General features: G+C 46.9%; 16 non-coding genes and 2 pseudogenes across 16 annotated transcripts; all 18 read left to right on the top strand.

Annotated features, from left to right (window-relative positions):
- The first annotated feature begins 408 nt into the window (after window positions 1-408).
- Window positions 409-572, top strand: LOC135047611 (U1 spliceosomal RNA). Its single transcript, XR_010239617.1, has one exon. It is a non-coding gene; the product is annotated as a U1 spliceosomal RNA (small nuclear RNA).
- Window positions 573-725: 153 nt separating this feature from the next.
- On the top strand, window positions 726-888 carry LOC135047633 (U1 spliceosomal RNA). Its single transcript, XR_010239637.1, has one exon. It is a non-coding gene; the product is annotated as a U1 spliceosomal RNA (small nuclear RNA).
- A 671-nt stretch (window positions 889-1,559) lies between these two features.
- Window positions 1,560-1,723, top strand: LOC135047613 (U1 spliceosomal RNA). The gene has a single exon (XR_010239619.1). It is a non-coding gene; the product is annotated as a U1 spliceosomal RNA (small nuclear RNA).
- A 152-nt stretch (window positions 1,724-1,875) lies between these two features.
- On the top strand, window positions 1,876-2,053 carry LOC135047632 (U1 spliceosomal RNA; annotated as a pseudogene).
- A 657-nt stretch (window positions 2,054-2,710) lies between these two features.
- LOC135047627 (U1 spliceosomal RNA) lies at window positions 2,711-2,874 on the top strand. Its single transcript, XR_010239632.1, has one exon. It is a non-coding gene; the product is annotated as a U1 spliceosomal RNA (small nuclear RNA).
- A 152-nt stretch (window positions 2,875-3,026) lies between these two features.
- On the top strand, window positions 3,027-3,189 carry LOC135047639 (U1 spliceosomal RNA). The gene has a single exon (XR_010239643.1). It is a non-coding gene; the product is annotated as a U1 spliceosomal RNA (small nuclear RNA).
- A 671-nt stretch (window positions 3,190-3,860) lies between these two features.
- Window positions 3,861-4,024, top strand: LOC135047610 (U1 spliceosomal RNA). Its single transcript, XR_010239616.1, has one exon. It is a non-coding gene; the product is annotated as a U1 spliceosomal RNA (small nuclear RNA).
- Window positions 4,025-4,980: 956 nt separating this feature from the next.
- Window positions 4,981-5,144, top strand: LOC135047609 (U1 spliceosomal RNA). The gene has a single exon (XR_010239615.1). It is a non-coding gene; the product is annotated as a U1 spliceosomal RNA (small nuclear RNA).
- A 956-nt stretch (window positions 5,145-6,100) lies between these two features.
- Window positions 6,101-6,264, top strand: LOC135047606 (U1 spliceosomal RNA). Its single transcript, XR_010239612.1, has one exon. It is a non-coding gene; the product is annotated as a U1 spliceosomal RNA (small nuclear RNA).
- A 152-nt stretch (window positions 6,265-6,416) lies between these two features.
- LOC135047630 (U1 spliceosomal RNA) lies at window positions 6,417-6,579 on the top strand. The gene has a single exon (XR_010239635.1). It is a non-coding gene; the product is annotated as a U1 spliceosomal RNA (small nuclear RNA).
- Window positions 6,580-7,253: 674 nt separating this feature from the next.
- LOC135047619 (U1 spliceosomal RNA) lies at window positions 7,254-7,417 on the top strand. Its single transcript, XR_010239625.1, has one exon. It is a non-coding gene; the product is annotated as a U1 spliceosomal RNA (small nuclear RNA).
- A 152-nt stretch (window positions 7,418-7,569) lies between these two features.
- On the top strand, window positions 7,570-7,732 carry LOC135047647 (U1 spliceosomal RNA). The gene has a single exon (XR_010239650.1). It is a non-coding gene; the product is annotated as a U1 spliceosomal RNA (small nuclear RNA).
- A 2,623-nt stretch (window positions 7,733-10,355) lies between these two features.
- Window positions 10,356-10,519, top strand: LOC135047614 (U1 spliceosomal RNA). Its single transcript, XR_010239620.1, has one exon. It is a non-coding gene; the product is annotated as a U1 spliceosomal RNA (small nuclear RNA).
- Window positions 10,520-10,670: 151 nt separating this feature from the next.
- On the top strand, window positions 10,671-10,812 carry LOC135047644 (U1 spliceosomal RNA; annotated as a pseudogene).
- Window positions 10,813-11,506: 694 nt separating this feature from the next.
- On the top strand, window positions 11,507-11,670 carry LOC135047622 (U1 spliceosomal RNA). The gene has a single exon (XR_010239628.1). It is a non-coding gene; the product is annotated as a U1 spliceosomal RNA (small nuclear RNA).
- A 152-nt stretch (window positions 11,671-11,822) lies between these two features.
- On the top strand, window positions 11,823-11,985 carry LOC135047643 (U1 spliceosomal RNA). Its single transcript, XR_010239647.1, has one exon. It is a non-coding gene; the product is annotated as a U1 spliceosomal RNA (small nuclear RNA).
- Window positions 11,986-12,656: 671 nt separating this feature from the next.
- On the top strand, window positions 12,657-12,820 carry LOC135047624 (U1 spliceosomal RNA). Its single transcript, XR_010239630.1, has one exon. It is a non-coding gene; the product is annotated as a U1 spliceosomal RNA (small nuclear RNA).
- Window positions 12,821-12,972: 152 nt separating this feature from the next.
- Window positions 12,973-13,135, top strand: LOC135047648 (U1 spliceosomal RNA). Its single transcript, XR_010239651.1, has one exon. It is a non-coding gene; the product is annotated as a U1 spliceosomal RNA (small nuclear RNA).
- The last annotated feature ends 9,174 nt before the right edge of the window (window positions 13,136-22,309 follow it).

The following is a 22,309-nucleotide window of genomic DNA, read 5'->3' as shown; positions in this document are numbered from 1 at the left end:
CAACATGAGCCCCACACCGAAGGAGGGTGGAGGTGTTTAATGCGAACTAGGGGTCATCCAAGCGCCGCAAAAGGCCGCCATGCCCTGCAAAACCCTTTCCTCTTTTCATATGCAGATGAGGGTTCCAGCCAACTTTGGCCCACTGCTTGGATGACATCACCATATGCAAATCCATCTGCGGCAGGCCTTCCCCCAGGAATGCTTGCACTAGTTGTTGCATTTGGTTTGTTGTTTGGGGGTGCTTCAGTATTAGGCAGCCTTCTGCCCTCCCATGTTCATCTGAAAATATGTGTTCTCCCTGCAGTTGTTGTCCCCAGATGAGAGTTCCCTTGTGCTGCCTCAGTTGAATCTCCTTTACTTGACAGAGATGTGCCTGAGCAGCGGCCCTCCCCAGCCCTATCCCAAATCATACTTATTTTGCATAGGAGATACCATGGTCATGAAGATTGTTCTCCCAGGGTTAGGTGCATTCATTGCATTCTGGGTATGCTGACCCCTGTGATTTCCCCAAATGTGGGAAACTCGACTGCATTATTTGTGGTAGTGGGGGACTGTGTTTGTGCTTTCCTCTGGTCAGCTCTGGTAAAAGTCAGATTTCTTTGTCTCAGATCTTCCTCTAGCCTTGTTCTTCTTTCGAGAGTTCCCTTGTGCTGCCTCAGTTGGATCTCCTTCACTTGACAGGGGGCTGCTCGAGCAGCGACTCCTCCCCAGCTCTAGCCCAACTCCTACTTACCTGCCAGGTGAGATACTATGATCATGAAGTTGCTTCTCCCAGGGCAAGGCTCACCCATTGCACTCTGGGTGTGCTGCCCCTGCGATTTCCCCAAATGTGGGACACTTGACTGCATAATTTGTGTTTCACCTGGTCGGCTCTCGTATAATTCAGATCTCTTTGTCTCAGGTCTCTCTCCAGCCTAGTTTGCTGTCTGTTTCCACTTCTTTTTTCTTGAGCCGCTCCCTTCTATGCCCTTGTGCACTATCCTGACTTCTCCCGTCTGCTTACTTTGTGCCTTCCAACGCACAATGCAAACTACAGGTAGTGCTGCAGGGCCCATACCCTTTTACTTGCCTTACAGAGCAGCTCTGGAGCTGTTACAGTGCCCAGCTGCTGCAAGAAATCAGCTTAAATGCTTCAGGGGCTGGGGCATAGCCAACATGAGCCCCACACCGAAGGAGGGTGGAGGTGTTTAATGCAAACTAGGGGTCAGCCAAGCGCCGCAAAAGGCCGCCATGCCCTGCACGCCCCTTTTCTCTTTTGATATGCAGACAAGGGTTGAAGTCAACTTTGACCCACTGCTTGGATGACATCACCATATGCAAATCCATCTGCGGCAGGCCTTCCCCCAGAAATGCTTGCACTAGTTGTTGCATTTGGTTTGTTGTTTGGGGGTGCTTCAGTATTAGGCAGCCTTCTGCCCTCCCATGTTCATCTGAAAATATGTGTTCTCCCTGCAGTTGTTGTCCCCAGATGAGAGTTCCCTTGTGCTGCCTCAGTTGAATCTCCTTTACTTGACAGAGATGTGCCTGAGCAGCGGCCCTCCCCAGCCCTATCCCAAATCATACTTATTTTGCATAGGAGATACCATGGTCATGAAGATTGATCTCCCAGGGTTAGGTTCATTCATTGCATTCTGGGTATGCTGACCCCTGTGATTTCCCCAAATGTGGGAAACTCGACTGCATTATTTGTGGTAGTGGGGGACTGTGTTTGTGCTTTCCTCTGGTCAGCTCTGGTAAAAGTCAGATTTCTTTGTCTCAGATCTTCCTCTAGCCTTGTTCTTCTTTCGAGAGTTCCCTTGTGCTGCCTCAGTTGGATCTCCTTCACTTGACAGGGGGGTGCCCGAGCAGCGACCCTCCCCAGCTCTAGCCCAACTCCTACTTACCTGCCAGGTGAGATACTATGATCATGAAGTTGCTTCTCCCAGGGCAAGGCTCACCCATTGCACTCTGGGTGTGCTGCCCCTGCGATTTCCCCAAATGTGGGAAACTTGACTGCATAATTTGTGTTTCCCCTGGTCGGTTCTCATATAATTAAGATCTCTTTGTCTCAGGTCTCTCTCCAGCCTAGTTTGCTGTCTGTTTCCACTTCTTTTTTCTTGAGCCCCTCCCTTCTATACCCTTGTGCACTATCCTGACTTCTCCTCCCATCCGCTTACTTTGTACCTTACAATGCACAATGCAAACTACAGGTAGTGCTGCAGGGCCCACACCCTTTTACTTGCCTTACAGAGCAGCTCTGGAGCTGTTACAGTGCCAAGCTGCTGCAAGAAATCTGCTTGAATGCTTCAGGGGCTGGGGCATGGCCAACATGAGCCCCACACCGAAGGAGGGTGGGGGTGTTTAATGCGAACTAAGGGTCATCCAAGCGCCGCAAAAGGCCGCCATGCCCTGCATACCCCTTTTCTCTTTTCATATGCAGATGAGGGTTCCAGCCAACTTTGGCCCACTGCTTGGATGACATCACCGTATGCAAATCCGTCTTCTGCAGACCTTCCCCCAGGAATGCTTGTACTAGTTGTTGCATTTGGTTTTTTGTTTGGGGGTGCTTCAGTATTAGGCAGCCTTCTGCCCTCCCATGTTCATCTGAAAATGTGTTCTCCCTGCAGTTGTTGTCCCCAGATGAGAGTTCCCTTGTGCTGCCTCAGTTGAATCTCCTTTACTTGACAGAGATGTGCCTGAGCAGCGGCCCTCCCCAGCCATATCCCAAATCATACTTATTTTGCATAGGAGATACCATGGTCATGAAGATTGTTCTCCCAGGGTGAGGTTCATTCATTGCATTCTGGGTATGCTGACCCCTGTGATTTCCCCAAATGTGGGAAACTCGACTGCATTATTTGTGGTAGTGGGGGACTGTGTTTGTGCTTTCCTCTGGTCAGCTCTGGTAAAAGTCAGATTTCTTTGTCTCAGATCTTCCTCTAGCCTTGTTCTTTTTTCGAGAGTTCCCTTGTGCTGCCTCAGTTGGATCTCCTTCATTTGACAGGGGGGTACCCGAGCAGCGACCCTCCCCAGCTCTAGCCCAACTCCTACTTACCTGCCAGGTGAGATACTATGATTATGAAGGTGCTTCTCCCAGGGCAAGGCTCACCCATTGCACTCTGTGTGTGCTGCTCCTGCGATTTCCCCAAATGTGGGACACTTGACTGCATAATTTGTGTTTCCCCTGGTCGGCTCTCGTATAATTCAGATCTCTTTGTCTCAGGTCTCTCTCCAGCCTAGTTTGCTGTCTGTTTCCACTTCTCTTTTCTTGAGCCGCTCCCTTCTATGCCCTTGCGCACTATCCTAACTTCTCCCGTCTGCTTACTTTGTGCCTTCCAACGCACAATGCGAACTACAGGTAGTGCTGCAGGGCCCACACCTTTTTACTTGCCTTACAGAGCAGCTCTGGAGCTGTTACAGTGCCCAGCTGCTGCAAGAAATCAGCTTGAATGCTTCAGGGGCTGGGGCATAGCCAACATGAGCCCCACACCGAAGGAGGGTGGAGGTGTTTAATGCGAACTAGGGGTCATCCAAGCGCCGCAAAAGGCCGCCATGCCCTGCATAACCCTTTTCTCTTTTCATATGCAGATGAGGGTTCCAGCCAACTTTGGCCCACTGCTTGGATGACATCACCATATGCAAATCCATCTGCGGCAGGCCTTCCCCCAGGAATGCTTGCACTAGTTGTTGCATTTGGTTTGTTGTTTGGGGGTGCTTCAGTATTAGGCAGCCTTCTGCCCTCCCATGTTCATCTGAAAATATGTGTTCTCCCTGCAGTTGTTGTCCCCAGATGAGAGTTCCCTTGTGCTGCCTCAGTTGAATCTCCTTTACTTGACAGAGATGTGCCTGAGCAGCGGCCCTCCCCAGCCCTATCCCAAATCATACTTATTTTGCATAGGAGATACCATGGTCATGAAGATTGTTCTCCCAGGGTTAGGTGCATTCATTGCATTCTGGGTATGCTGACCCCTGTGATTTCCCCAAATGTGGGAAACTCGACTGCATTATTTGTGGTAGTGGGGGACTGTGTTTGTGCTTTCCTCTGGTCAGCTCTGGTAAAAGTCAGATTTCTTTGTCTCAGATCTTCCTCTAGCCTTGTTCTTCTTTCGAGAGTTCCCTTGTGCTGCCTCAGTTGGATCTCCTTCACTTGACAGGGGGCTGCTCGAGCAGCGACCCTCCCCAGCTCTAGCCCAACTCCTACTTAGTTGCTTCTCCCAGGGCAAGGCTCACCCATTGCACTCTGGGTGTGCTGTCCCTGCGATTTCCCCAAATGTGGGACACTTGACTGCATAATTTGTGTTTCACCTGGTCGGCTCTCGTATAATTCAGATCTCTTTGTCTCAGGTCTCTCTCCAGCCTAGTTTGCTGTCTGATCCACTTCTCTTTTCTTGAGCCGCTCCCTTCTATGCCCTTGTGCACTATCCTGACTTCTCCCGTCTGCTTACTTTGTGCCTTCCAACGCACAATGCAAACTACAGGTAGTGCTGCAGGGCCCATACCCTTTTACTTGCCTTACAGAGCAGCTCTGGAGCTGTTACAGTGCCCAGCTGCTGCAAGAAATCAGCTTAAATGCTTCAGGGGCTGGGGCATAGCCAACATGAGCCCCACACCGAAGGAGGGTGGAGGTGTTTAATGCAAACTAGGGGTCATCCAAGCGCCGCAAAAGGCCGCCATGCCCTGCATAACCCTTTTCTCTTTTCATATGCAGATGAGGGTTCCAGCCAACTTTGGCCCACTGCTTGGATGACATCACCATATGCAAATCCATCTGCGGCAGGCCTTCCCCCAGGAATGCTTGCACTAGTTGTTGCATTTGGTTTGTTGTTTGGGGGTGCTTCAGTATTAGGCAGCCTTCTGCCCTCCCATGTTCATCTGAAAATATGTGTTCTCCCTGCAGTTGTTGTCCCCAGATGAGAGTTCCCTTGTGCTGCCTCAGTTGAATCTCCTTTACTTGACAGAGATGTGCCTGAGCAGCGGCCCTCCCCAGCCCTATCCCAAATCATACTTATTTTGCATAGGAGATACCATGGTCATGAAGATTGTTCTCCCAGGGTTAGGTGCATTCATTGCATTCTGGGTATGCTGACCCCTGTGATTTCCCCAAATGTGGGAAACTCGACTGCATTATTTGTGGTAGTGGGGGACTGTGTTTGTGCTTTCCTCTGGTCAGCTCTGGTAAAAGTCAGATTTCTTTGTCTCAGATCTTCCTCTAGCCTTGTTCTTCTTTCGAGAGTTCCCTTGTGCTGCCTCAGTTGGATCTCCTTCACTTGACAGGGGGCTGCTCGAGCAGCGACCCTCCCCAGCTCTAGCCCAACTCCTACTTAGTTGCTTCTCCCAGTGCAAGGCTCACCCATTGCACTCTGGGTGTGCTGTCCCTGCGATTTCCCCAAATGTGGGACACTTGACTGCATAATTTGTGTTTCACCTGGTCGGCTCTCGTATAATTCAGATCTCTTTGTCTCAGGTCTCTCTCCAGCCTAGTTAACTGTCTGATCCACTTCTCTTTTCTTGAGCCGCTCCCTTCTATGCCCTTGTGCACTATCCTGACTTCTCCCGTCTGCTTACTTTGTGCCTTCCAACGCACAATGCAAACTACAGGTAGTGCTGCAGGTCCCATACCCTTTTACTTGCCTTACAGAGCAGCTCTGGAGCTGTTACAGTGCCCAGCTGCTGCAAGAAATCAGCTTAAATGCTTCAGGGGCTGGGGCATAGCCAACATGAGCCCCACACCGAAGGAGGGTGGAGGTGTTTAATGCAAACTAGGGGTCAGCCAAGCGCCGCAAAAGGCCGCCATGCCCTGCACGCCCCTTTTCTCTTTTGATATGCAGACAAGGGTTGAAGTCAACTTTGACCCACTGATTGGATGACATCACCATATGCAAATCCATCTGCGGCAGGCCTTCCCCCAGAAATGCTTGCACTAGTTGTTGCATTTGGTTTGTTGTTTGGGGGTGCTTCAGTATTAGGCAGCCTTCTGCCCTCCCATGTTCATCTGAAAATATGTGTTCTCCCTGCAGTTGTTGTCCCCAGATGAGAGTTCCCTTGTGCTGCCTCAGTTGAATCTCCTTTACTTGACAGAGATGTGCCTGAGCAGCGGCCCTCCCCAGCCCTATCCCAAATCATACTTATTTTGCATAGGAGATACCATGGTCATGAAGATTGTTCTCCCAGGGTTAGGTTCATTCATTGCATTCTGGGTATGCTGACCCCTGTGATTTCCCCAAATGTGGGAAACTCGACTGCATTATTTGTGGTAGTGGGGGACTGTGTTTGTGCTTTCCTCTGGTCAGCTCTGGTAAAAGTCAGATTTCTTTGTCTCAGATCTTCCTCTAGCCTTGTTCTTCTTTCGAGAGTTCCCTTGTGCTGCCTCAGTTGGATCTCCTTCACTTGACAGGGGGGTGCCCGAGCAGCGACCCTCCCCAGCTCTAGCCCAACTCCTACTTACCTGCCAGGTGAGATACTATGATCATGAAGTTGCTTCTCCCAGGGCAAGGCTCACCCATTGCACTCTGGGTGTGCTGCCCCTGCGATTTCCCCAAATGTGGGAAACTTGACTGCATAATTTGTGTTTCCTCTGGTCGGCTCTCATATAATTCAGATCTCTTTGTCTCAGGTCTCTCTCCAGCCTAGTTTGCTGTCTGTTTCCACTTCTTTTTTCTTGAGCCCCTCCCTTCTATACCCTTGTGCACTATCCTGACTTCTCCTCCCGTCTGCTTACTTTGTGCCTTCCAACGCACAATGCAAACTACAGGTAGTGCTGCAGGGCCCACACCCTATTACTTGCCTTACAGAGCAGCTCTGGAGCTGTTACAGTGCCCAGCTGCTGCAAGAAATCAGCTTGAATGCTTCAGGGGCTGGGGCATAGCCATCATGAGCCCCACACCGAAGGAGGGTGGAGGTGTTTAATGCGAACTAGGGGTCATCCAAGCACCGCAAAAGGCCGCCATGCCCTGCATGCCAATTTTCTCTTTTCATATGCAGACGAGGGTTGAAGCCAACTTTGACCCACTGCTTGGATGACATCACCATATGCAAATCCATCTGCTGCAGGCCTTCCCCCAGGAATGCTTGCACTAGTTGTTGCATTTGGTTTGTTGTTTGGGGTTGCTTCAGTATTAGGCAGCCTTCTGCCCTCCCATGTTCATCTGAAAATATGTGTACCTCCTGCAGTTGTTGTCCCCAGATGAGAGTTCCCTTGTGCTGCCTCAGTTGAATCTCCTTTACTTGACAGAGAAGTGCCTGAGCAGCGGTCCTCCCCAGCCCTATCCCAAATCATACTTATTTTGCATAGGAGATACCATGGTCATGAAGATTGTTCTCCCAGGGTGAGGTTCATTCATTGCATTCTGGGTATGCTGACCCCTGTTATTTCCCCAAATGTGGTAAACTTGACAGCATTATTTGTGGTAGTGGGGGACTGTGTTTGTGCTTTCCTCTGGTCAGCTCTGGTAAAAGTCAGATTTCTTTGTCTCAGATCTTCCTCTAGCCTTGTTCTTCTTTCGAGAGTTCCCTTGTGCTGCCTCAGTTGGATCTCCTTCACTTGACAGGGGGGTGCCCGAGCAGCGACCCTCCCCAGCTCTAGCCCAACTCCTTCTTACCTGCTAGGTAAGATACTATGATCATGAAGGTGCTTCTCCCAGGGCAAGGCTCACCAATTGCACTCTGGGTGTGCTGCTCCTGCGATTTCCCCAAATGTGGGAAACTTGACTGCATAATTTGTGTTTCCCCTGGTTGGCTCTCGTATAATTCAGATCTCTTTGTCTCATGTCTCTCTCCAGCCTAGTTTGCTGTCTGTTTACACTTCTCTTTTCTTGAGCCACTCCCTTCTATGCCCTTGCGCACTATCTTGACTTCTCCCGTCTGCTTACTTTGTGCCTTCCAACGCACAATGCGAACTACAGGTAGTGCTGCAGGGCCCACACCCTTTTAGTTGCCTTACAGAGCAGCTCTGGAGCTATTACAGTGCCCAGCTGCTGCAAGTAATCAGCTTGAATGCTTCAGGGGCTGGGGCATAGCCAACATGAGCCCCACACCGAAGTAGGGTGGAGGTGTTTAATGCGAACTAGGGGTCATCCAAGCGCCGCAAAAGGCCGCCATGCCCTGCACGCCCCTTTTCTCTTTTCATATGCAGACGAGGGTTGAAGCCAACTTTGACCCACTGCTTGGATGACATCACCATATGCAAATCCATCTGCTGCAGGCCTTCCCCCAGGAATGCTTGTACTAGTTGTTGCATTTGGTTTGTTGTTTGGGGGTGCTTCAGTATTAGGCAGCCTTCTGCCCTCCCATGTTCATCTGAAAATATGTGTTCTCCCTGCAGTTGTTGTCCCCAGATGAGAGTTCCCTTGTGCTGCCTCAGTTGAATCTCCTTTACTTGACAAGGGAGGCATTTTGGATTTTTTCTTTGGGTACCCTTACACCTGATGGTCTGAATGAGAGCATCGAACAGAACAACATTGGCAGTCTCTGAAGATTTTATCTATTGATTTACCTAATATATTATTTATTGAATATCCATTTATTGTATGTTTAATAAATAAACAAAATTATTAGAAGTAGCTATTTTTGAAACAGCTTTCCTCTTAGGATGAAACTGTATAACCCTGTTGTGTGTATTTCTTTAAAGTTCCTTAGTAAAATCCACTAGTAATGATGAACATCAGATTTCTTCCTCCATCCTCTTTTTACACTTTCTCTTGGTTCTATATATATATTTTTTTTTCTATTTTTATTATTTTCCCCTCCTTCTCCCAAAAGGCCCCCCTCCCTCCCCCCCCTCCCTGTTTTAAATTTTAAAATCTTTAAATATTTAAATCTTCGAATCCTTAAATTGTCTGTTTAATATTTATTTTTTCTTCAATTCTTTTTGTTGTTTAAACAGCAATGTAATTATTCCAGGGGTTAAAATAATGAAATATAGAAATAATATTAACAAAAATTAAAGGTAAAAATGAATTGATAGAATGATCCCATTAAAAGTAAATAAATAATATTGATGTTAAGCTGAGCGGGTTGGATTCAAACATGGGACTAGCTGCATAGAATGCAGGTGATGTTTCCCCTGCGCCACAAGAACTGCTTTAGTAGTGGCCTGGATTTATGTTACCCTAAAAGGTTTTATATAAGTAAATGGGGATCCTTAGTGCTGAGTCTCTGAATTATGTATATGTGATTATAGATATGAGGTATTGATTGAAAGATTATAGGTTAATCTGTATATAGATTATATATTTTCTGTTATTTTTTAAACCACCTTGTTGCTTATTTTATTATTATTTTTAATCACCATGTTGCTTATTTTTATATTATGAAATGCCTTTATATGTGCAAATGCAATTAGAAAGTTGTTCCATATGTGAGTCATTACATGTATGCATCCAATTAGTACATGTATGTATCCAATCAACTAATTAGTAATACTATTGGTCCGGTGCATTTTAAAAAGAGCCTGCTAGGCTGCTGATGTATCCTCTGACGAAACCGCTCTTGGATAACAGCGGAGAAACGCGTAAGGAAGGTGATTACCGGACACTCTGATTGCTGAGATATAAGCCCGTTCATGAACGAGCTACATCACGGCGGACGTCTGATGTAAAGACAGCGGTGAAGGGGAAAAAGCAATTTGAGACCGAGCAAAAGGAGGTCTCTACCCACGGCAGGAAGAAATATCCCGACCGCGAGTGCCAATAAGATCCAGCCACGGTTAACGGGGGTCGTAGCATACCGCTGTGTTTCACCAACCATCACAGCGCTCTCCCCCTGTTTTCTTTCATTACTCACGTGAGTTACATATGAACTTTAACTGCAGTAAATAAGAGGCGTTGGTTACAACTGTTGCTGTTCATCCACAAGAAGGAATTTAATGTATCAATTACAATTGGAAAGTAACGATTAAATTACAACAGCTGTATCCAGGAGGATTTTTTGGACACTTTAATAAACATTCCGTTGTCATCAAGGGCAATATGAAATAGATCCTGATTACATTTAGATATGGATAGTGGTGCCTATATATGTTGACTCCATTGTATTTTATTGAATGTGGGTTTCTTCTGTCTATATATATTTTTTAAAAATAAAGAGCTTGTATATTTTATTTTTTGCGCTCCCTTGATAACAAGTGTGATTATCTTTAAAATTTGGTTTATTATTAGTAGAACAGTACTACCTATGGGAGCACCATTTTATAATATATGGTGAAAATTAATAGATGTATAAAGATTAAATAAGCAACAAATTGGTGAAATAGATAAGTTTTGATAGGAGCACTGGGTTCTATATATATATTGACATTTGGTTATATATATGTATAGACTTTATAAATTCTTGACAGAGATGTGCCTGAGCAGCGGCCCTCCCCAGCCCTATCCCAAATCATACTTATTTTGCATAGGAGATACCATGGTCATGAAGATTGTTCTCCCAGGGTGAGGTTCATTCATTGCATTCTGGGTTTGCTGACCCCTGTGATTTCCACAAATGTGGGAAACTCGACTGCATTATTTGTGGTAGTGGGGGACTGTGTTTGTTCTTTCCTCTGGTCAGCTCTGGTAAAAGTCAGATTTATTTGTCTTAGATCTTCCTCTAGCCTTGTTCTTCTATCGAGAGTTTCCTTGTGCTGCCTCAGTTGGATCTACTTCACTTGACAGGGGGGTGCCCGAGCAGCGACCCTCCCCAGCTCTAGCCCAACTCCACTTACCTGCCAGGTGAGATACTATGATCATGAAGTTGCTTCTCCCAGGACAAGGATCACCCATTGCACTCTGGGTGTGCTGCTCCTGCGATTTTCCCAAATGTGGGAAACTTGACTGCATAATTTGTGTTTCCCCTGGTCAGCTCTCATATAATTCAGATCTCTTTGTCTCAGGTCTCTCTCCAGCCTAGTTTGCTGTCTGTTTCCACTTCTTTTTTCTTGAGCCCCTCCCTTCTATACCCTAGTGCACTATCCTGACTTCTCCTCCCGTCTGCTTACTTAGTGCCTTACAATGCACAATGCAAACTACAGGTAGTGCTGCAGGGCCCACACCCTTTTACTTGCCTTACAGAGCAGCTCTGGAGCTGTTACAGTACCCAGCTGCTGCAAGAAATCAGCTTGAATGCTTCAGGGGCTGGGGCATAGCCAACATGAGCCCCACACCGAAGGAGGGTGGAGGTGTTTAATGCGAACTAGGGGTCATCCAAGCGCCGCAAAAGGCCGCCATGCCCTGCACGCCCCTCTTCTCTATTCATATGCAGATGAGGGTTGAAGCCAACTTTGACCCACTGCTTGGATGACATCACCATATGCAAATCCATCTGCTGCAGGCCTTCCCCCAGGAATGCTTGCACTAGTTGTTGCATTTAGTTTGTTGTTTGGGGGTGCTTCAGTATTAGGCAGCCTCTGCCCTCCCATGTTCATCTGAAAATATGTGTTCTCCCTGCAGTTGTTGTCCCCAGATGAGAGTTCCCTTGTGCTGCCTCAGTTTAATCTTCTTTACTTGACAGAGATGTGCCTGAGCAGCGGCCCTCCCGAGCTCTATCCCAAATCATACTTATTTTGCATAGGAGATACCATGGTCATGAAGATTGTTTTCCCAGGGTGAGGTTCATTCATTGCATTCTGGGTATGCTGACCCCTGTGATTTCCCCAAATGTGGGAAACTGGACTGCATTATTTGTGGTAGTGAGGGACTGTGTTTGTGCTTTCCTCTGGTCAGCTCTGGTAAAAGTCAGATTTCTTTGTCTCAGATCTTCCTCTAGCCTTGTTCTTCTTTCAAGAGTTCCCTTGTGCTGCCTCAGTTTGATTTCCTTCACTTGACAGGGGGGTGCCCGAGCAGCGACCCTCCCCAGCTCTAGCCCAGCTCCTACTTACCTGCCAGGTGAGATACTATGATCATGAAGGTGCTTCTCCCAGGGCAAGGCTCACCCATTGCACTCTGGGTGTGCTACTCCTGCGGTTTCCCCAAATGTTGGACACTTGACTGCATAATTTGTGTTTCACCTGGTCGGCTCTCGTATAATTCAGATCTCTTTGTCTCAGGTCACTCTCCAGCCTAATTTGCAGTCTGTTTCCACTTCTCTTTTCTTGAGTTGCTCCCTTCTATGCCCTTGCGCACTATCCTGACTTCTCCCGTCTGCTTACTTTGTGCCTTCCAACGCACAATGCAAACTACAGGTAGTGCTGCAGGGCCCACACCCTTTTACTTGCCTTACAGAGCAGCTCTGGAGCTGTTACAGTGCCCAGCTGCTGCAAGAAATCAGCTTGAATGCTTCAGGGGCTGGGGCATAGCCATCATGAGCCCCACACCGAAGGAGGGTGGAGGTGTTTAATGCGAACTAGGGGTCATCCAAGCACCGCAAAAGGCCGCCATGCCCTGCATGCCAATTTTCTCTTTTCATATGCAGACGAGGGTTGAAGCCAACTTTGACCCACTGCTTGGATGACATCACCATATGCAAATCTATCTGCTGCAGGCCTTCCCCCAGGAATGCTTGCACTAGTTGTTGCATTTGGTTTGTTGTTTGGGGGTGCTTCAGTATTAGGCAGCCTTCTGCCCTCCCATGTTCATCTGAAAATATGTGTACCTCCTGCAGTTGTTGTCCCCAGATGAAAGTTCCCTTGTGCTGCCTCAGTTGAATCTCCTTTACTTGACAGAGATGTGCCTGAGCAGCGGCCCTCCCCAGCCCTATCCCAAATCATACTTATTTTGCATAGGAGATACCATGGTCATGAAGATTGTTCTCCCAGGGTGAGGTTCATTCATTGCATTCTGGGTATGCTGACCCCTGTTATTTCCCCAAATGTTGTAAACTTGACAGCATTATTTGTGGTAGTGGGGGACTGTGTTTGTGCTTTCCTCTGGTCAGCTCTGGTAAAAGTCAGATTTCTTTGTCTCAGATCTTCCTCTAGCCTTGTTCTTCTTTCGAGAGTTCCCTTGTGCTGCCTCAGTTGGATCTCCTTCACTTGACAGGGGGGTGCCCGAGCAGCGACCCTCCCCAGCTCTAGCCCAACTCCTTCTTACCTGCTAGGTAAGATACTATGATCATGAATGTGCTTCTCCCAGGGCAAGGCTCACCAATTGCACTCTGGGTGTGCTGCTCCTGCGATTCCCCCAAATGTGGGAAACTTGACTGCATAATTTGTGTTTCCCCTGGTCGGCTCTCGTATAATTCAGATCTCTTTGTCTCATGTCTCTCTCCAGCCTAGTTTGCTGTCTGTTTACACTTCTTTTTTCTTGAGCCGCTCCCTTCTATGCCCTTGCGCACTATCCTGACTTCTCTCGTCTGCTTAATTTGTGCCTTCCAGCGCACAATGCGAACTACAGGTAGTGCTGCAGGGCCCAAGCCCTTTTACTTGCCTTACAGAGCAGCTCTGGAGCTGTTACAGTGCCTAGCTGCTGCAAGAAATCAGCTTGAATTCTTCAGGGGCTGGGGCATAGCCAACATGAGCCCCACACCGAAGGAGGGTGGAGGTGTTTAATGCGAACTAGGGGACATCCAATTGCCGCAAAAGGCCGCCATGCCCTGCACGCCCAGGGGTACAAGCTGGAATTCGAGATGTCTCCCCCCAGCCGTTTCCTAAAATATGCCTTGCTGACAACTCCCTCAGGCAGGGAGGCTGTGCTAGAGGCAATTAATAAGCGGTATTCCCAGCAGGTAATACTCAAGGTGCCCCTACTTCAATAAGGACGGGGTTACTATTCCACACGGGTTGGGGTACCGAAACCGCATGGTTCGGTGTGACCCATTTTATATTTAAAATCCTTGAACAAAAAAATTCAAGTTCAAGATGGAATCGCTCAGGGCGGTTATTCCAAGCCTGGACGAGGGGGATTACATGGTATCCTGGGACATCAAGGATGCTTACCTGCATGTCCCCATTTACCATCCTCGCCAGGAGTACCTCAGATTTGTGGTACAGGATTACCATTACCAAGTCCAGACACTGCCGTTTGGACTGTACATTGCACCGAGGGTGTTTTATTAAGGTAATGGCCGAAATGTTGATACTCCTTCAAAAAAAAGGGAGTTGTAATTATCCCGTACTTGGACAATCTCGTTATAAGGGCGAGGTCCAAGGAGCAGTTGGTAGTCGGGGTAGCACTATTTTGGAAAGTGCTACAACAGCATGGTTGGATTCTAAACAGTCCAAAGTCACAGCTGGTTCCTATGACACGTCTACTGTTCCTGGGGATGGTTCTGGACATAAACCAGAAATAGTGTTTCTCCCGGAGGAGAAAGCCAAGGAGTTGTCATCTCTAGTCAGAGACCTCCTGAAGCCAAAATAGGTAGCGGTGCATCATTGCACGCGAGTCCTGGGAAAAATGGTAGCTTCCTACGAAGCAATCCCATTAGGCAGGTTCCATACAAGAACTTTTCAGAGGGACCTGTTGGACAAGTGGTCCGGATCGCATCTTCCGATGCATAGGCTGATAACCCTGTCTCCAAGGACCAGGGTATCTCTACTGTGGTGGCTGCAGAGTGCCCATCTTCAAGAGGGCCGCAGGTTCGGCATACAGGACTAGGTCCTAGTGACCATGGATTCCAGCCTTTGAGGCTGGGAGGCAGTCACACAGGGAAGAAATTTCCAGGGACTTTGGTCAAGTCAGGTTATTTCCCTACACATAAATATTCTGGACCTGAGGGCCATTTACAATGCCCTGAGGCCGGCAAGTCCTCTGCTTCAAAACCAGCCGGTACTGATCCAATCAGACAACATCACGGCAGTCGCCCATGTAAACCAACAGGGCGGCACAAGAAGCAGGATGGCGATGGCAGAAGCCACAAGGATTCTCCGATAGGCGGAAAATCATGTGTTAGCACTGTCAGCAGTGTTCATTCCCGGAGTGGACAACTGGGAAGCAGATCTTCTCAACAGACACGACCTCCACCCGGGAGAATGGGGACTTCCTCCAGAAGTCTTCCAATAGGATTGTACACCATTGGGAAAGGCCACAGGTGGACATGATGGCGTCCCGCCTCAACAAAAAGCTATAAAAGATATTGCACCGGGTCAAGGGACCCTCAGGCGATAGCTATGGACGCTCTGGTAACACCGTGGGTGTACCAGTCGGTTTATGTGTTCTCCCCTCTGCCTCTCATACCAAAGGTACTGAGAATAATAAGAAGGCGAGGAGTAAGAACGATACTCGTGGATGGCCAAGAAGAGCTTGGTACCCAGAACTTCAAGAATTTATATCGGAGGACCCATGGCCTCTGCCACTCAGACAGGACCTGCGGCAGCAGGGGCCCTGTCTGTTCCAAGACTTACCGCGGCTGCGTTTGTCGGCATGGCGGTTGAACGCCGGATCCTGAAGGAAAAGGGCATTCCGGAGGAAGTCATTCCTACGCTTACTAAAGCCAGGAAAGAGGTTACAGCAACTCATTATCACCGCATATGGCGAAAATATGTTGCATGGTGTGAGGCCGAAAGGGCCCCAACAGAGGAATTTCAACTAGGTCGATTTCTGCATTTCCTGCAAGCAGGAGTGACTATGGGCCTTAAATTGGGTTCCATTAAGGTACAGATCTCGGCTCTGTCGATTTTCTTTCAAAAAGAACTAGCTTCAGTACCTGAAGTTCAGACATTTATAAAAGGAGTGCTGCAGAGTCAGCCCCCGTTTGTGCCTCCTGTGGCACCTTGGGATCTCAACGTGGTGTTGAGTTTCTTAAAATCACATTGGTTTAAACCACTAAAAACCGTGGATCTGAAATATCTCACGTGGAAGGTGGTTATGTTATTGGCCTTGGCTTCTGCCAGGCGAGTATCAAAGTTGGCGGCTTTGTCTTGTAAAAGCCCTTATTTGATTTTCCATATGGATAGGGCAGAATTGAGGACTCGTCCCCAGTTTCTCCCAAAGGTGGTGTCAGCGTTTCACCTGAACCAGCCTATTGTGGTGCCTAGGCTACTAGGGACTTGGAGGACTCCAAGTTGCTAGACGTTGTCAGGGCACTGAAAATATATGTTTCCAGAATGGCTAGAGTCAGAAAATCTGACTCGCTGTTTATCCTATATGCACCTAACAAGCTGGGTGCTCCTGCTTCTAAGCAGACTATTGCTCGTTGGATTTGTAGTACAATTCAGCTTGCACATACTGTGGCAGGCCTGCCACAGCCAAAATCTGTCAATGCCCATTCCACAAGGAAGGTGGGCTCATCTTGGGCGGCTGCCCGAGGGGTCTCGGCTTTACAACTTTGCCAAGCAGCTACTTGGTCAGGGGCAAACACGTTTGCAAAATTCTACAAATTTGATACCCTGGCTGAGGAGGACCTGGAGTTCTCTCATTCAGTGCTGCAGAGTCATCCGCACTCTCCCGCCCGTTTGGGAGCTTTGGTATAATCCCCATGGTCCTTACGGAGTTCCCAGCATCCACTAGGACGTTAGAGAAAATAAGAATTTACTCACCGGTAATTCTATTTCTCGTAGTCCGTAGTGGATGCTGGGCGCCCATCCCAAGTGCGGTTTATCTGCAATACTTGTACATAGTTATTGTTAACTAAATCGGGTTATTGTTGAGCCATCTGTTGAGAGGCTCTATTGTTTCATACTGTTAACTGTGTTTCATATCACGAGTTGTACGGTGTGATTGGTGTGGCTGGTATGAGTCTTACCCGGGATTCAAAATCCTTCCTTATTGTGTACGCTCGTCCGGGCACAGTACCTAACTGAGGCTTGGAGGAGGGTCATAGTGGGAGGAGCCAGTGCACACCAGGTAGTCTAAGATCTTTCTAGAGTGCCCAGCCTCCTTCGGAGCCCGCTATTCCCCATGGTCCTTACGGAGTTCCCAGCATCCACTACGGACTACGAGAAATAGAATTACCGGTGAGTAAATTCTTATTATAGTAGTGTATACACTAGAGGTCTTTCCGAACCCCCTAATCCTAACATTGTAATTTGCTTTAGGGCGCACCTCCAATTAGTCTAGTGTTTCGTATTTTCACATTAAATACTTTCTTGCATTGGTTGGTTAAAGATTAGATCGTATATTTTTCTAGATATAGCTGTGCATAGTCTACAAGGCTACATGCTTCTCCCCTAACTAGAGATGTGCAGCGGGCATTTTTCGTGTTTCATGTTTTGGTTTTGGTTTCGGATCCACAGTTGTGTTTTGGATACGGACGCGTTTTGGCAAAACCACCCTTTTGGGTTTTGGATTCGGGTGATTTTTTTTTAAAACCTCAAACAGCTAAAATCATAGAATTTCGGGGTAATTTTGATCCTATAGTATTAAGCTCAATAACCATAATTTCTACTCCTTTCCAGTCTATTCTGAACACCTCACACCTCTCAATATTATTTTTAGTCCTAAAATTTGCACCAAGGTCCCTGGATGACTAAGCTAAGCGACCCAAGTGGGCAGCACAAACACCTGGCCCATCTAGGAGTGGCACTGCAGTGTCAGACAGGATGGCACTTAAAAAAATAGCCCCAAACAGCACATGATGCAAAGATAAATAAAAAAAGAGGCGCAAGATGAAATTGTAGTGTGTCTCTCCTGCTCAGTGTCAGTTCTCAGTAGTATCCTCATCAGTGCTCAGTATCACTGCTCATTGTCTTGTGCTGCATTGTGGTGCTCAGTATACTAGAGTACATTACTAATAGTCCAGTGCTGCATCTTGCTGCTCAGTGTCAGTTCTAGTATCCTCATCAGTGCTCAGTATCACTGCTCATTGTTTTGTGCTGCATTGTGGTGCTCAGTATACTACAGAACATTACTAATAGTCCAGTGCTGCATCTGGCTGCTCAGTGTCAGTTCTAGTAATCTCATCAGTGCTCCGTATCACTGCTCATTGTCTTGTGGTGCTCAGTATACTACAGTACATTACTAATACTCCAGTGTCTTGTGCCGCATATGGCTGCTGTAGGGTGCTGTGGTAGTGTCCTGTCACTGTGCATATGTCATCATTCCAGTCACAGTGACATACCCTCCAACTGTACCTTTTTAATAGGTACAGTACCTTTTTTTCATGGTCTGTACCTATTTTTGGCTCTCCAAACTTCCATTGAAAGTATAGGAAAAGGGGCGTGACCACGCCCCCTTTACCCATGACCACGCCCCTTTTTCTAATTTGTACCAATTTTTGTGTGTAAAATGTTGGAGGGTATGCAGTGATATCTGGTATCTATCTAGTGGTATCTAATTCCAGACATTACCACCGTCTAATTCCAGATATATTACTGGCATATAATTCCACACATTAAAAAATGGAGAACAAAAAGGTGGAGGGTAAAATAGGGAAAGATCAAGATCCACTTCCACCTAGTGCTGAAGCTGCTGCCACTAGTCAAGGCAGAGACAATTCAATGCCATCAACATTATGTAATGATTATACGATACATTATATATCATATCATTGTATGGTTGTAAAATACAACTTAAAAACTTTAATGAATAAATACATAAAGTAGCTTTTATGTAACCTTTTTAAACCTATTAGCATAGACCGAATCTCATCGTGTGTATAGGCCTTTAGTTCAACAACAGCATGGGACCAGTTAGTGTGTTTTGACCACTGCACAGCACCTGGTGTTATATAGTAAGCACCACTATGGCATAGTATACAGCATTATGGGCCTGATATGAGTGTGACCAGCGGTGATGTGGAATGCAGTAGGAGGTGCTGTTTAGTAAGCACCACTTCTATATTCACCATGCAGTATATTGTGTGAATATAGAAGTGTTGGCTGTGTTATATATTAGAGTAATTATTGCAGCTCCCAGCTAAAATTGCAACAATGTAATTTAGTGACAAGCTGCAGAGATTAACCCTTTCTGTGGCTGCTGCACAACCTCTATTCATATCGCTGAATTCAATTAGGGAGATGTTCTCACCCCGCGAGCAAGCGCAGGTATATGCCACACTTATGGTAACATTGGATTTACAGATATTTTCTTGCAGGGGTGTTTCTAAACAATTTGGCTTCAAATGCGTGCCCCCCGCCACCATTGGCATTAAAAATTGTGCCCCTCCCCCATATATATATATATATATATATATATATATATATATATATAAAAAAAACTATATTTGCGTGAGCGCTCCGGACGGGATGGGGGGGGCGTGACCACGCAAAAATGGGTATGGTCTCCATAAAATGGGCGTAGCCTTGCAGGCAAAGACTACCTTACACCCCAGTTCTTGACCCTGCACCAACTGACCTCGGCCACCACAGGGAAAAAAGTACAGTAATTTCCACCATGTTAAGCCCCACACATTAATGCCCTTTGGAACATATTATGTCACTCACCACAATATCTGTGATACACTATGCCCTACAGTAAAGCTTCTAATTACTTTTACAAAAACTGCTCAATGCCAAGAGTTTCACGTGCTGGGTGTCATGCTCATTGCCAGGGGTTTCACTCTCTGGGTGTCATGCTCATTGCCAGGGGGAACGCAGTAGGAGGTGTTATATAGTAAGCACCACTATGGCATAGTATATAGCATTATATATATTGTGAGCACTGGTGATGTTGAGTGCAGTAGAGCTGCTGCTGGGTAATTACAATTGACTACAACCACCAATATATTCTGCTGCACTATATATATGCAAAGCTAATTCTGCTGGGTAATTACAACTGACTACAACCACCAATATATTCTGCTGCACTATATATTTGCAAAGCTAATTCTGCTGGGTAATTACAATTGACTACAACCACCAATATATTCTGCTGCACTATATCTATATATGCAAAGCTAATTCTGCTGAGTAATTACAATTGACTACAACCACCAATATATTCTGCTGCACTATATCTATATATGCGAAGCTAATTCTGCTGGGTAATGCAAATTGAAACATTATTGCATAGTATGTGATTTTGAAGTACTTTTTTAAAGTTTTGAATGATATAGACCCAGTTTAATCTTTGTGGAATGCCTGGTTGTTGTTTTTAAGGTAAGTTATTGCCTGGCATTTGAGGGGGTGGGGTGTGGTTACAGATTTCAATTATTGGTTTCACTTGTAATAGTCTTCTACTTAAGTCCAATGGTGTAGGCTGTGCAAAGCCATTTGGCTGTGCATTTATTGATCTAAGCGTGCATTTTTATCAAAGCGTGATAAAATTGACACATAACAGCAGTGTTCAATCAGCGTTCAATCGAAGTGAAAAAGAAGGAAAACAGAAGCACACCAATCTAACAAAACAAAGAAAACTGAAGAACTAATAACAAATGTGAGTCACTTACTCCTCAGATCACTCACCTCCTGATTGTTGCATCTGATTACATAGCACAGAACTACCTTACTTGGACATTTCATAAACCATCCATTTCACCTACAAATGCCTGTATCTGTATTATTGTAATTTTGTTTTTTAAGCACAGCTGCACCAATGCAATTTTACCTGCAAACACTTAAAACATCTAACATAATTACCATTGCTTCTTAAACCTCTCACAATCCTTTCATTTCTTACACTCCAAATACTTTTCTGCACCCACTTTATCTACGCTTTTGACTCATTTCATACTAAATCTACACCCCTTGAGCCTACACTGCTTTTCTCACCTGCATTTCTGCAATTCTTCTGCTCGGATTGCCTTACAGTCTCCTCTCCTACTTCCACTTTCCCTCAACCTATTTACCTACTTAACACTATGTCAAGGTTTTCTTATACTCCCCACATCACTCAGTGTCTACCTAATAATGTATCTTTAGCCTTCCCCCCTAGTCTCCTCCACCTCCTCCTCTCTCCCCTCCTCTGTCTCCCCTCCATCCCTCTGTTTCCTTCCCCCACCTTTCCTGTTACCCCACTTTCATTCACCTCTGCCCCATGGTCCTGCTACCCCACAACTCAGCCCTGCTCCCTCTCTCCCTTCCCTGTCACCTCCCCACACCCCCATCCACATCACACTGACCTCCCTCCCTGCCCACCTCCTGCAGTTTCCCCTCCTAGCTCCGGCACCCGTACCATCACTACTCTCTCATCATCCCTGCCCTCAAACTTAATCCCACCTCATCGCTACAGCAACCCTGAAAATCTAATTCACATCTCTCCCACAAACTCATACCCCCTATCCTGTGCCCTCTGGAATGCCAGATCTGTTTATAACAAACTGGTCCCTACTCATGACCTTTTCATTTCCCACTCCCTACACCTACTAGCCATTACTGAAACTTGGATTACGCCCTCTGACACTACTTCTGCTGCTGCTCTCTCTGCTGGGGGCCTTACATTCACACACACACCCCGACCTGGGGGTCGCCATGGGGGTGGTGTTGGGGTCCTTTTACCTTCTAGTTACTCCTACCAACTCATACCACCAGAACCATCCCTTATATTCTCTACATTTGAGGTCCACGCCATATGCCTCTTCCAACCAGTCCATCTTAGAGTAGCTGTCATTTACCGCCCCCCTGGCACTGCTTCCAAATTAATCGACAACTTTGCTTCCTGGCTTCCTCACTTCCTCTCTTCTGACATTCCCACCATTATCCTAGGCGATTTCAACATCCCTATTGACATCCCCACACAATCCCCTGCCTCTAAACTCCTTAACCTCACCTCTTCACTTGGTCTCTCCCAGTGGACCTCCTCACCCTCCCATGTGAATGGGAGCTCACTGGATCTGGTCTTCACTCACCGCTGTGATATTTCTGATTTTTCCAACTCCCCATTTCCCCTCTCTGACCACCACCTGCTCTCCTTCAACCTATCTCTCTCGACTTCCCCATCTCTACCTCCTAAGGCTACCATCACTAAGCGTAACATTGAAGCTATTGACACCACATTCCTTTCCTCCCTGTTTGACTCACTTCTCTCTCCTATTCTCTCTCTCTCATGCCGTGAACAAGCCACTTCCACATACAATGCTTCCCTTACTTCTGCTCTTGACTCTGTTGCTCCACCAACCACTATTCACCCTCACAAATTAACACCTCAACCCTGGCACACCAAATGCACCAGATATCTGCAAAAATGCTCACGTACGGCTGAGCGACACTGGAGGAAATCACGCTCTAAGGCAGACTTCCTCCATTTCAAACTTATGCTCTCATCCTTCAGTGCTGCCCTTTCTCTTGCTAAACAGTCATACTTCAAGAACCTCATCTCCTCCCAGTCTTCCAACCCCCGGCGCCTCTTTGCCACTCTCAACTCACTCCTCTGCCCACCTCCACCTCGTCTCCCTTCCTCACTCTCTGCTCTTGACTTTGCCACTTACTTCACATCCAAAATTGACTCCATACGTCAGGACATCACATCACACCAGACTATCAGTAACCAGCCTTCTCTCGTGGATGGCCAAGAAGAGCTTGGTACCCAGAACTTCAAGAATTTATATCGGAGGACCCATGGCCTCTGCCACTCAGACAGGACCTGCGGCAGCAGGGGCCCTGTCTGTT

The sequence above is a fragment of the Pseudophryne corroboree genome, unplaced genomic scaffold, assembly GCF_028390025.1.
Source record: "Pseudophryne corroboree isolate aPseCor3 unplaced genomic scaffold, aPseCor3.hap2 scaffold_937, whole genome shotgun sequence".
Classification (NCBI taxonomy): Eukaryota; Metazoa; Chordata; class Amphibia; order Anura; family Myobatrachidae; genus Pseudophryne; species Pseudophryne corroboree.
Note: the sequence above shows the minus strand (reverse complement) of the source record. Positions and strands in the feature narration are given on the sequence as shown.